The sequence below is a fragment of the Heterodontus francisci genome, chromosome 32 (assembly GCF_036365525.1).
Source record: "Heterodontus francisci isolate sHetFra1 chromosome 32, sHetFra1.hap1, whole genome shotgun sequence".
NCBI classification, from domain to species: domain Eukaryota; kingdom Metazoa; phylum Chordata; class Chondrichthyes; order Heterodontiformes; family Heterodontidae; genus Heterodontus; species Heterodontus francisci.
Window position 1 is genome coordinate 61,157,280 of NC_090402.1, and position 14,332 is coordinate 61,171,611.

At 47.4% G+C, this 14,332-nt stretch overlaps 1 protein-coding gene across 1 annotated transcript in view; it reads right to left on the reverse strand.

Annotated features, from left to right (window-relative positions):
* LOC137347509 (zinc finger protein 271-like) overlaps window positions 1–9,542 on the reverse strand; it is a 61,280-nt gene extending 51,738 nt beyond the window's left edge. The window contains exons 1-2 of the mRNA XM_068011955.1: window positions 9,457–9,542; window positions 7,684–7,805 (exon numbers count right to left, since the gene is read on the reverse strand). The gene's annotated coding sequence lies outside the window, so the exon portion shown is untranslated. The remainder of the gene's footprint in view (window positions 1–7,683; window positions 7,806–9,456) is intronic.
* Window positions 9,543–14,332: the final 4,790 nt, after the last annotated feature.

Consider the following 14,332-nt stretch of genomic DNA (forward strand, 5'->3'; position numbering starts at 1 on the left):
TAGGCCACAGCTGGAGTTCTGTGTATAGTTCTGGTCACCACACTATTGGAAGGATGTGATTGCACTGGAGAGGGTGCAGAGGAGATTCAACAGGATGTTCCCTGGGCGAGAGCATTTCAGCTATGGAGAGAGACTGAAAAGGCTAGGGTTGTTTTCCTTGGAGCAGAGAAGGCTGAGGTGGGACATGATTGAGGTGTACAAGATTACGAGGGGCATTGATAGGTTAGATAGGAAGAAACTTCTTCCCTTAGCAGAGGGGTCAAGAACCAGAGGGCATAGATTTAGAGTAAGGGGCAGGAGGTTTAGGGGGGACTTGAGGAAAATTCTTTTCACCCAGAGGGTGGTTGGATTCTGGAACGCACTGCCTGAAGAGGTGGTGGAGGCAGGAACCCTCACAGCATTTAAAAAGTATTTGGATGAGCACTTGAAACGCCATAGCATACAAGGCTACGGGCCAAGTGCAGGAATATGGGATTTGAATAGTTGGGTGCTGGATGGCCAGCACAGACACGACAGGCCGAAGGGCCTGTTTCTGTGCTGTATAACTCAATAAACTGGGATAGTCATAGTGTAGAGGGCAGTGAGGGGAAAGAGTTGTTACAGCATATTCAGGAAAATTTTCCACAGTAGCATGTTTCTAGTCCAATGAGGAAGGAGGCACTGCTGGACCTGGTTCTTGGGAATGAGGTGGGCCAAGTGGAGCAAGTATCAGTGGGAGATCATTTAGGGGACAGTGATCATTGTATCATAAGGTTTAAGCTGACAATGGAAAAGGGCAAAGAACAATCCAGAGTAAGAATAATTAACTGGGGGAAAGCCAAGCTGGGGCAAATAAACTGGAGTCAAAGGTTGGCAGGAAACACAGGTAAATGAACAATGGGCTACCTGCAAAGAGGAGATAGTTCGGGCACAGTCAAGGTATGTTCCCTCGAAGGGAAAGGCAGGGCAAACAAATCCAGAGCTCCCTAAATTACAAAAGCAGGAGAGATTAAGATAAAGAATAAAAAGTGTGCTTATGACAGACGCCAGGTAGAAAATACGATTGAGAACCAGGCTGAATATAGAAAGTCCAGAGAGGAAGTTAAAAAGCAAATAAGAGAATCAAAGAGCGAGCAAGAAAAGAAACTGGCACATTATATTAAAGGGAATCCCGAAGTTTTCATTAGACATATAAACAGTAAAAGTGTGGTAAAAGGAAGAGTGGGGCTGATTAGGGACCATAAAGGAGACTGAGACATGGAGGCAGAGGACATAGAACATAGAACAGTACAGCACAGTACAGGCCCTTCAGCCCACAATGTTGTGCCGAGCCTTTAACCTACTCTAAGATCAAACTAACTACCTACCCTTCATTCTACTATCATCCATGTACCTATCCAAGAGTCGCTTAAATGCCCCTAATGTATCTGCTTCTACTACCACCGCTGGCAGCGCATTCCACGCACCCACCACTCTCTGTGTAAAGAACCTACCTCTGACATCTCCCCGTAACCTTCCTCCAATCACCTTAAAATTATGCCCCCTGGTGATAGCCCTTTCCACCCTGGGAAAAAGTCTCTGGCTATCCACTCTATCTATGCCTCTCATCATCTTGTACCCCTCTATCAAGTCACCTCTCATCCTTCTTTGCACCAATGAGAAAAGCCCCATCTCCCTCAATCTTTCTTCGTAGGACATGCCCTCCAGTCCTGGCAGCATCCTGGTAAATCTCCTCTGCACCCTCTCTAAAGCTTCCACATCCTTCCTATAATGAGGCGACCAGAACTGAACACAATATTCCAAGTGTGGTCGGACCAGGGCCTTATAGAGCTGCAGCATAGCCTCGCGGCTCTTAAACTCAATCCCCCTGTTAATGAAAGCCAACACACCATACACCTTCTTAACAACCCTATCAACTTGGGTGGCAACTTTGAGCGATCTATGGACATGGACCCCAAGATCCCTCTGTTCCTCCACACTACCAAGAATCCTGTCTTTAAGCCTGTATTCCGCATTCAAATTCGACCTTCCAAAATGAATCACTTCACACTTTTCCAGGTTGAACTCCATCTGCCACTTCTCAGCCCAGCTCTGCATCCTGTCAATGTCCCGTTGCAACCTCCAACAGCCTTCCACACTATCCACAACTCCAGCAACCTTCGTGTCATCGGCAAACTTGCTAACCCAGCCTTCCACTTCCTCATCCAAGTCATTTATAAAAATCACAAAGAGCAGAGGTCCCAGAACAGATCCCTGCGGAACACCACTGGTCACCAAGCTCCAGGCTGAATACTTTCCATCTACTACCACCCTCTGTCTTCAATGGGCCAGCCAATTCTGTATCCAGACAGCCAAATTTCCCTGTATCCCATGCCTCCTTACTTTCTGAATGAGCCTACCATGGGGAACCTTATCAAACGCCTTGCTGAAATCCATATACACCACATCCACTGCTCTTCCTTCAGCAATGTGTTTTATCATATCCTCAAAGAATTCAATAAGGCTTGTGAGGGATGACCTGCCCCTCACAAAGCCATGCTGACTGTCTCTAATCAAACCATGCTTTTCCAAATAATCATAAATCCTGTCTCTCAGAATCCTCTCCAATAATTTTCCCACCACCAACATAAGACCGACTGGTCTGTAATTCCCAGGGTTATCCCTATTTCCTTTCTTGAACAAGGGAACAACATTTGCCACCCTCCAATCATCCGGTACTACTCCAGTGGACAGTGAAGACGCAAAGATCATCGCCAAAGGCGCAGCAATCTCTTCCCTCGCTTCCCGTAATATCCTTGGGTATATCCCGTCTGGCCCAGGGGACTTATCTGTCCTCATATCATTCAAAATTTCCAGCACATCCTCCCTCTTAACATCAACCTGTTCGAGCGTATCAGCCTGTTCCACGCTGTCCTCACAAACGAACAGGTCCCTCTCACTAGTGAATACTGAAGCAAAGTATTCATTTAGGACCTCCCCTACCTCCTCCGACTCCAGGCACGTTCCCTCCACTATCCCTGATCGGCCCTACCCTCACTCTGGCCATCCTCTTGTTCCTCACATAAGTGTAGAACGCCTTGGGATTTTCCTTAATCCTACCCGCCAAGACTTTTTCATGTCCCCTTCTAGCTCTCCTAAGTCCATTCTTCAGTTCCTTCCTGGCTACCTTGTAACCCTGCAGAGCCCTGTCTGATCATTGCTTCCTCAACCTTAATTAGTTTAGTTTAGAGATACAGCACTGAAACAGGCCCTTCGGCCCACCAAGTCTGTGCCGACCATCAACCACCCATTTATACTAATCCTACACTAATCCCATATTCCTACCACATCCCCACCTGTCCCTATATTTCCCTACCACCTACCTATACTAGTGGCAATTTATAATGGCCAATTTACCTACCAACCTGCAAGTCTTTTGGCTTGTGGGAGGAAACCGGAGCACCCGGAGAAAACCCACGCAGACACAGGGAGAACTTGCAAACTCCACACAGGCAGTACCCAGAACTGAACCCGGGTCGCTGGAGCTGTGAGGCTGCGGTGCTAACCACTGCGCCGCCCTTAAGTAAGCTTCCTTCTTCCTCTTGACTAGCTGTTCCACATCTCTTGTCATCCAAGGTTCCTTCACCCTACCATCCCTTCCTTGCCTCATCGGGACAAACCTATCCAGCAGTCGCAGCAAGTGCTCCCTAAACAGCCTCCACATTTCTGTCGTGCATTTCCCTGAGAACATCTGTTCCCAATTTATGCTCCCCAGTTCCTGCCTAATAGCATTGTAATTCCCCCTCCCCCAATTAAATATTTTCCCATCCCGTCTGCTCCTGTCCCTCTCCATGACTATAGTAAAGGTCAGGAAGTTGTGATCACTATCACCGAAATGCTCTCCCACCAAGAGATCTGCCACCTGGCCTGGTTCATTGCCAAGCACCAAGTCCAACATAGTCTCCCCTCTAGTCGGCCTATCTACATATTGAGTCAGGAAACCTTTTTGGACACACCGGACAAAAACTGATCCATCCAAACTATTTGCACTAAGGAGGTTCGAATCAATATAGCTGAGGTATTAAATTAATACTTTCCATCTGTCTTTACCAAGAAGATGCAACCCAGGCAATGGTGAAAGGGAAGGTAATTCAGACACTAGAAGGGTTTAAAACTGATAAAGAGGACTTAATAGATAGGCTGTCGGTACTTAAAGTAGATAAAACACCATGGCCGGATGAGATGCATCCAAGAATACTGAAGGAAGTGAGGGTGGAAATCGCAAAGTCACTGGCCATAATTTTTCAGTCTTCCTTAGACTCTGGGGTGGTGCCAGAGGACTGGAGAATTGCAAACATTACACCCTCGTTCAAAAAAGGGTGTAAAGATAAGCCGAGCAACAACTGGCCAGTCAGTATAACTACGGTGGTGGGCAAACTTCTAGAAAGAATAATTTAGGACAAAATTAATAGTCTCATGGACAAATGCAGGTTAATTAAAAGAAAGGCAGCATGGAGTTCTTAAGGGAAAATCATGTTTAACTAACTTGCTGGAGATTTTTGAGGAGGTAACAGAGAGGGTTGATGAGGGCAATGCTGTTGATGTGGTGTACATGGACTTTTAAAGGGCAGTTGATACAGTACCACACAACAGACTTGTGAGGCAAGTTAGCTTATGTAATAAAAGGGACAGTAGCAACATGAATACGGAATTGGCTGAGTGACAGGAAACAAACAGCTGTGGTTAATGGATGTTTTTCGGGCTGGTGGTAGGTTTGTAGTGGAGTTCCCCAGGGGTCAGCTTAATGACCTAGACCTTAGTGTACAGGGCACGATTTCAAAGTATGCGCATGATACGAACCTTGGAAGCATTGTGAACTGTGAGGAGGATAGCGTAGAACTTCAAAAGGGCACAGGCAAGTTGGTGGAATCGGCAGACAGGAGGCAGATGAAGTTCAATGCAGAGAAATGTGAAGTGATTCATTTTGCTAGGAACAACATGGAGAGACAATATAAAACAAATGGTACAATTCTAAAGGGCGTGCAGGAGCAGTGGGCCCTAGGTGTATACGGGCCTAAGTCATTGAAGGTAGGACAGGTTGAGAGAGCAGTTAATAAAGCTTACATATCCTGGGCTTTATTAATAGCAACATGGAGTACAAGAGCAAGGAAGTTATGTTGAACATGTATAAAACACTAGTTCAGCCTCAGCTGGAATATTGCATTCCAGTTCCAGGAACTGCACTTGAGGAAAGACGTGAGGGCATTGGACAGTGCAGAAAAGATTCACACGAATGGTTCCAAGGATGAGGAACTTCAGTTATGAAGATAGATTGGGGAAGTTAGGACTGTTTTCCTGGGAGAAGGCTAAAAGGTGAATTGATAGAGGTATTCAAAATCATGAGGAGTCTGGACAGAGTAGATAGAGAGAAACTGTTCTCACTCGTGAAAGGATCAAGAATGAGAGGGCACAGATTTAAAGTATTTGGTAAGAGAAGCAAGTGACATGACGAAAAACCTTTTCACACAGCGAGTGGTTAAGGTCTGGAATGCACTGCCTGAGAATGTGGTGGAGGCAGGTTCAATTGAAGCATTCACAAGGGAATTAGACTGTTATATGAAAAGGAAGAATGTGCAGGGTTATAGAGAGATACAACACTGAAACAGACCCGTCGGCCCACCATCAAACACCCATTTATATTCTTCTTCTTCGGCCTCCTTATCTCGAGAGACAATGGGTAAGCGCTTGGAGGTGGTCAGTGGAGTAAGCGCCTGGAGTGGCTATAAAGGCCAATTCTAGAGTGACAGACTCTGCCACAGGTGCTACAGATAAAATTGGTTGTCGGGGCTGTTACGCAGTTGGCTCTCCCCTTGCGCTTCTGTCTTTTTTCCTGCCAACTGCTAAGTCTCTTCGACTCGCCACACTTTAGCCCCGCCTTTATGGCTGCCCGCCAGCTCTGGCGATCGCTGGCAACTGACTCCCACGACTTGTGATCAATGTCACAGGACTTCATGTCGCATTTGCAGACGTCTTTAAAGCGGAGACATGGACGGCCGGTGGGTCTGATACCAGTGGCGAGCTCGCTGTACAATGTGTCCTTGGGGGTCCTGACATCTTCCATGCGGCTCACATGGCCAAGCCATCTCAAGCGCCGCTGGCTCAGTAGGGTGTATAAGCTGGGGATGTTGGCCGCCTCGAGGACTTCTGTGTTGGAGATACGGTCCTGCCACCTGATGCCAAGGAGTCTCCAGAGGCAGCAAAGATGGAATGAATTGAGACGTTGCTCTTGGCTGACATACGTTGTCCAGGCCTCGCTGCCGTAAAGCAACGTACTGAGGACACAGGCTTGATACACTCAGACTTTTGTGTTCCGTGTCAGTGCGCCATTTTCCCACACTCTCTTGGCCAGTCTGGACATAGCAGTGGAAGCCTTTCCCATGTGCTTGTTGATTTCTGCATCGAGAAACAGGTTACTGGTGATAGTTGAGCCTAGGTAGGTGAACTCTTGAACCACTTCCAGAGCGTGGTCGCCGATATTGATGGATGGAGCATTTCTGACGTCCTGTCCCATGATGTTCGTTTTCTTGAGGCTGATGGTTAGGCCAAATTCGTTGCAGGCAGCTGCACCCATTTATACTAATCCTACATTAATCCCATATTCCCTACCACATCCCCACAATTCTCCTACCACCTACCTACACCAGGGGCAATTTACAATGGCCAATTTACCTATCAACCTGCAAGTCTTTGGCTGTGGGAGGAAACAGGAGCACCCGACGGAAACCCACGCGGTCACAGGGAGAACTTGCAAACTCCACACAGGCAGTACCCAGAACCGAACCCGGATCACTGCAGCTGTGAGGCTGCGGTGCTAACCACTGCGCCCCTGTGCCCTGCACTGTGTCGCTATGGTGAGAAGCCAGGGGAATGGAACTGAGTGAATTTGTCTTTCGGAGAGCAGACAAGATGGGCCGAATGGCCTCCTTCTGCACTGTAACCATTCTGTGATTCTGGTTACAGGGATGAGGGAATTTAGCTAAAAGGTTAGGTTAGAGAAGTTGGGGTTGTTCTCCAAAAGTAGTTTGTGGGGAGATCTGAAAGAAGTATACAAGATCATGACAGGTTTAGTTAGGCAAGATACAGAAAGAAAATATGTTTGCATCAGCTGATGATACAAGGTCTAGGGGACACAGATTTAAGGTTTTGGACAAGAGATACAGGGGGGATGTGAGGTGGAACTTTTTTATGCAGCGACTGGTAATGACCAGGAACTCGTTGCCTATGAGGGTGGTGGAAGCCGAGATACTCAATGATTTTAAAAGGAAATTGGATAGCCACTTGAGGGAAGTAAACTTGCAGGGTTACAGGGATAGAGCGGGAATGGGACTGACTAGCTTGCTGTATTCCTAGCTGGCATGGACTCGATGGGCTGAACGGCCCCCTTCCGTGCCATAAAGACTCTATGACTCATTTGTGTAATCGCTCCTTGTAACTTACTCCTTGGAGTCCAGGTATCATTCAGGTAAATCTGTGCTGCACTCCCTCCAAGGCCAATATATCCTTCCTAAGATGTGTGCCCAGAACTGAAAAGCACTGAGGTACGTTCTGCCCCACAGGAAAGGCTGGGTAACAGCTCCACCATTACTGAAGGGCTTTGTGTACCTCAGTGCTTTTCCAGTCACTCTTAATACCTGAAATCTTTTCCCACAGCTAGAACAGACTAACCTTTTTCCTTCAATGCTCAAAAGCTGATGATATTCAGGTCTTGATGAATCGAGTGACTCTGTCAGATCTTGATCTGTTGCTTGGTTGGAGTTTCCTGTCTGTAAATCCTCCCTTTTACTACCCTGCAAAAGGAGTTTACAAAAGCCATCACTGTCAGTCCAGGATAGAAATTCACATCATTTTGTCCTCCTGCTCGATGGCCCAGGATGGCTGCACAATTCCCTCTAGGAAGATGACGGCCATTAACACAGGCCTGTCACCAGGGGAATCCAGCAGCTGTCGCCCCTGTCAATGCAAACACGGGATTGGAAGCTTCTTACTTGGGGCTTGAGGCCTGCACTGGGTGCTTATGAAAAGCCCCTCCCCCACTGCCCATTCCTGCTCGATTCCTCTCCTGCACTCTGCAGTTTCTCATTTGCTGCGAATCGGACACGACCGCGTCGACTCAGCTACACCCAGCACAGCACCTGCATAAGGAGCTCCTGTAGTGAGAAGAGGGTACGTTCTGCCCCACAGGAAAGGCTGGGTAACAGCTCCACCATTGAAAGGCCATATTGAAGAAAATAATGTTATTTAATTCGATTGAGATTGGAGCCAGATGGCCAAGATATAATAAATTAGAAAACAAACTCAAGTGATGGCTTTTGTACAGACTTTCTACAGGGGTTAAAACCAGAGGGATACACTGTCCCATCAAACACTCCCTGGCCTGGTACAGCACGGCTTCGATAAAAAGGAAAGCTCCCTCTACACTGTTCCATCAAATACTCCCAGGGCAGTGTGGAGGGAGCTATGTTCTGTATCTAAACAGTCATGACCCTGCCCTGTGAATCTTGAATGAAGAAAGCTGCTCTAACTGATAAAATTGCCTGTTACTGTGCAGACATCCATCACGTCAATAAGCACAAGATTCACCTACAAAAGGGAACACAAATCCAACAAGCTTTTCCCTCAAACATAGATACAGAGGACAGGGAGTCTCCGGGACAATTACACCTCTCAATCAATAAGGTAGAAACTGAAACAGTAAGTGCTGGAAACACTCAGGTCAGGCAGCATTTGTGGAGAAAGCAGCAGAGTTAAAGTTTCAGGTTTTTAGTTGATTTCCAGCATCTACAGTATTTTGCTTTTATTAAGGTAGAAATTGATCCTGTATCACTCCCCATTAATCTGGGTTCCACACGCTTGAAGCCTGCTCCTGTTTCCCTTCCTGTAACAGCACTGAACTAAACCTAGCCCATAATGAGCAATGCAGTGATGACATAAAGCAGCATCATTCAGCCCAGCTGTCCCTTTGAAGGTAGAGACCTGTCTCAAAAGACATCCCAGCCTGGGAGTGGGTGAAACTACTTAAAACCCAATTGTCCAGGATGCTCCATCTCCCGGCACTAGAACCCGAAACCCCGCCCACTCTTTGTCCTCACGAAGATGGCCACGCATTCACCCTGACCCCGCCCTGTTCAAGATGGCGGCCAGCGCCCGCTCTACCCCGGGCCTGTCACTGCTCGGTAAACACGGGGCCTCAGGCCCACTCCAGATGTTTATGAAGCTTCCCAACCCACCCACGGCTCCAAGTCCTCCCCTGTGCCCACAAACTCCTCCCGCCTCAGTCCGCCAGTGTTTTTGTTCTCGGATATTTCTGGCCTCCCTTCAACAGGGGAACTTCGTCCCTCCTTTTATTATTATTTTCAAACACGGCCTGTCACCGCGAGAAGCCCCACTCGGTGCAAACGCATGACCGGGAGCTTTACATTCGGGCCTAGCGGCCTATACCAGGTATTCCTGAAGCCTCTCCGCCCGCTCAGCAACGGACCGACTCTCACCCGCTGCAAAGGTGTGTTCAACACTCTAATCAGAGTGATACTGCGCATGCTCCAGATACGGGGGAGTACTGCGCACTAATCTCCTGACGCGTGTATAGAACACATTTACAACAGCGGGAGATGCTGGGTAATAACTCCGTCATTGGCAGCACCAATTAGTGACAAAATTGTGGTCGGATCGTGATAATTAATAACTCATACAGGAAACCAATTACATGGACCCTCTGCGAAGATTGACACCTGGATTTAATTAATATCAATCGCCTGAGAGGGAGTGCAACAAAGGTTCTCTAGAGTGATTGTATGATTTTTCGATGAAGAGAGATTGAGTCGAAGAGGCCTAGATTCCTTTGAGTTTGATGAATTTTAGGTGATCTACTGAAACATATAAAATCCTTAAGGACTCCATCCCATTCTCCCAGTTTCTCTATCTCTGAAGCATCTGCTCTGATGATGCAACCTTCCATTACAGTTTTAGAGATACAGCACTGAAACAGGCCCTTCGGCCCACCGAGTCTGTGCCGACCATCAACCACCCATTTATACTAATCCTACACTAATCCCATATTCCTACCACATCCCCACCTGTCCCTATATTTCCCTACCACCTACCTATACTAGTGGCAATTTATAATGGCCAATTTACCTACCAACCTGCAAGTCTTTTGGCTTGTGGGAGGAAACCGGAGAACCCGGAGAAAACCCACGCAGACACAGGGAGAACTTGCAAACTCCACACAGGCAGTACCCAGAATTGAACCCGGGTCGCTGGAGCTGTGAGGCTGCAGTGCTAACCACTGCGCCACTGTGCTGCATGATGTCTTTTTCCTCAACCGAGGATATGTCTTTTTCCTCAACCGAGGATTCCTCCCCACTGTGGTTGACAGGGCCCTCAACCGTGTCTGACCCATTTCCCGCACCTCTACCCTCACCCCTTCCCCTCCCTCCCAGAACTGTGACAGGGTTCCCCTTGTCCTCACTTTCCACCCACCAGCCTGCACATCCAAAGGATCATTTTCCGCCATTTCCGCCACCTTCAGCATGATGCCACCACCAAGCACATCTTCCCTTCCCCTCCATGACACCCTGGTCCACTCCCCCATCACCCCCAACACCTCATCCACTTCCCACAGCACCTTCCCATGCAATTGCAGGAGGTGTAATACCTGCCCTTTTACCTCCTCTCTCCAAGGCCCCAAACACTCATTCCAGGTAAAGCAGTGATTTACTTGTACTTCCTTCAATTTTAGCATACTGTATTTGCTGCTCACAATGTGGTCGCCTCTATATTGGGGAGACCAAACACAGATTGTGTAGCCGGACAGCTAAACATCTGCAGAGCATGAAGGGAAAAATAGCGATCCTTACACAAGGGCGAGAACTGTGAGAAACGAACCCTCCTGAATAAGCAGTGTGTGAGATAAGATGTGCTACTGCTAGACAAGGACAGAAAACAAGAACAAGGCCAGCAGATGTATTTTGTTTTTTTTTTGCAACTAGCACTAAGCAAAACTGATAACTCCAAGTCAGGGGTGTACATGACTAAGGACATTCTCAAGGCTGGAAACAACTGGATAAAAAGGAGAGGCTAGGAGTCCTGAAAAGGAAAAGACCTGCAGGACCATCGCAGAAAGGGAATCCTGAATCCGCTTCAGTGAAGAGGGAGACTGATCACCTTGCCTCGCAATGGGTAGTATTTAAGTCCAAGCCGTAGGTCTTGTGATTTATTGTAACAAGTAGTTTAACAAGTGAAAAAAACAGCAGATAAGTGACTTAAGTATCAATAAAAGTGTTTATATGAAGTATCTCATGCAGGTGTCTTGTCTGCCACGTCAGTTGACACCCTAGTTTGAGGGTGAACATTTTGGCATCCCTGGGTGGGCACAGTTAAGTGATCACCTTAAAGTCACACGGTGTCCGACCCACAGACGTGCCGGACAAACAGCAGAATGATGGATGCCTGTCCAGATTGGGAGAAGGAGCTCCGGGAGTACCTAAAGCGTAAATAGCCCAAATGGGTCAAATATGCTGATAAGGTTTTTGAGGGTCCGGGACCCATTGGACAGAAACACTGGGAAGAGGCTAGGAAAGAACAAGAAAAATGCTCCTCGAAGCTTAGTAAGGCTACAGCAATAGCCAGTTGTATGAGGGAATTGTGTGAAAAGGAAATGGAGAATGTTAGATTAAAAGCAGAACTCAAGGGGACCAAACTACAGTCAGAAGTCTCAAGGCTGGAGACAGATGATTTGAAAAGAAAGGTGTGTGAGGAGGAGTGTAAAGCACAAATGTGCTTAACTCATATGAGTCAGTTTCAAACTCAATATGAACAGGCGCACCAGGAGAGAGAGAGAGAGAGCAGTGCAGAAGAAAGAAGCAGCTAATAAGGCCGTGTCTGACTTAGATGAAAAATGTTACAATTTGCAGGCGGCCCTTAAAACGCTGCACCAGTTCCACTTACAAGGGCAGCGTAAAGGAGCCGACCATAGTAAGTGTCAGCAAGAAATGGATAGATTAAAAAGTCAACTTGCCGCCAGCTGTGGTATGATATGTGCTTTTCGGGAGACACAAGGGAACGATGATGACGATGTGGATTGGGGCAGTCCAGATGAAGCAGCCCGTAGGCATGGAGAACGAGAAGAGGAAGGACAGTGTGATTGGGGCTGGGTTGATCCGCTGCCACAACACAACAACAAGCCTCTCCAGTATGGGTGTGTAGTGCCAAATAGGATGGTGTGGGATGACTTCTGATGGAAGGTGAGGTAGGAGGCCGCCCCACTGAATTTTTATGGGATACTGGAGGTTCCTGCACCACCCTTAACACATCCAAAGGAATCGATCCGTCATGGCGTACGCATGAATGTTAGGTATTGACAGCACATGGTCCCAAGGGACCATTTGTGCCAAAACTAAAAAGGGTGGGGGGAACCTGGCAATCAGACCCTAAAAACTTTTGTTGATGGATCCTCCATAGTGGAGGATGGAATTAGGAAAACAGGATGTGGCATCTATGCAGAAGACTACCAAGGTGCACCGCCAGCAGAGATAGCTTTAAAACTGCCAGCTGTTGGGCTAGCAGCGATAGTGTATGTGGTCAGCCACCCCGACCAATTCCCCCCACCAGGAGATCTATATTCGGACAGCATGTACATATGCAGCAGTTTAACTGATTTCCTGCCCTTGTGGGAAGCAAGAGGCTTTGTATCAGTGGACGACAAACCTTTACCGTCTGCACCCCTTCCCCAGCTGGGAACATACGAGCAGACAAATTGGCAAAGCAAGGCACCCGAGACGGAGAGCCATGGCAACTCCAAATAGGTGAGCAAGTAAACACAGTCACTGTCAATCAGACTTTCGATGGCAAGGTGTTAGGTCTGTCGATAATGATATAGGACGAAATTTATGCTGTAGGTCCACCAGCCAGGCACATTCCTGTCCCCTAAGTATTTCAGCCCCCACTCCATAGTGGACAAAGCTAGTCCCTCGGTATACAAAGTCCTGCTGGACTCTGGGAAGACCGGATGGTATCATGTAAACCAATTAAAATTGTTCAGCAAACAAAGTAACCACCAGCATCATGTGTTGCTGGACATGTGCGAAACATCATCTTCGGCCCCTATCCTTTTGCCACTGCCACAAGTGCCGCAAGCAGGGCAGGCCATAGGGAACATTCAAGGGACCCAACAACAACAACCACCCCTGAATCAGGACCAAAGGCAAAGAAGGCCTAGGCAGACACCGATCGACCCGACCTGGACTCGCTTACGTGGGAACAGGCATTTAAATTGCCTGGATCATGATATTGATCTCAGCCAGGTTAATTGGCTAAAAGAAACTGTAAATAAGAGCAGAAATTACCTTGTGTTTTGTAAATAATAAGTAATTTGAAATGAAGCTGTTAATCGTGTTTGTGATGTATGGACTGCTAAATACCAAATCCACCGAACCAAGGTCTGACCAGGCCCACACTTTCAGGGAGAACAGCCATATGGAGAGATCATGATATCCGGAGAACACAAAATGGCTTCAACTCGTGATGCATCGGAAAGTAAGGGTCATCCACATCATGATTAGATTAGATTAGAGATACAGCACTGAAACAGGCCCTTCGGCCCACCGAGTCTGTGCCGAACATCAGCCACCCATTTATACTAATCCTACACTAATCCCATATTCCTAACAAACATCCCCACCTGTTCCTATATTTCCCTACCACCTACCTATACTAGTGACAATTTATAATGGCCAACTTACCTATCAACCTGCAAGTCTTTTGGCTTGTGGGAGGAAACCGGAGCACCCGGAGAAAACCCACACAGACACAGGGAGAACTTGCAAACTCCACACAGGCAGTACCAGGAATCGAACCCGGGTCCCTGGAGCTGTGAGGCTGCGTTGCTAACCACTGCGCCGCCCTCAAACCATTCCCGGGGCCACAACTGGACGGCAAGGTACCTGGTTCGGTATTTACCTGGTGTGTGGGCATAAATTTTGAACTGACTATCAGTGTCCCATTGAATAGACAAGTGTGTATTAATTGTCCCTCAGCATTTCCCAGTCTGATGTTCGGTGAGGCATCGGCACAGGGCGAGCAGGTTCAGGAGCCTGGGAACCATATAACCCTGACAACACCAGCCAGGATAGGCCATATTGAACTGGTTGATATACATAAGAGGGAAGAAACTAGGATTAATGTCATGGAAGAAATTAAACAAAGTTTAGGAAGCTATTTTGAAAAATACGAAACTTACATTAGACTTTTACCCGAGGACTTGCAATGGATCAAGAAACATTTAGCTAAAACCCACCAGACATTTGTCAAAGTCATT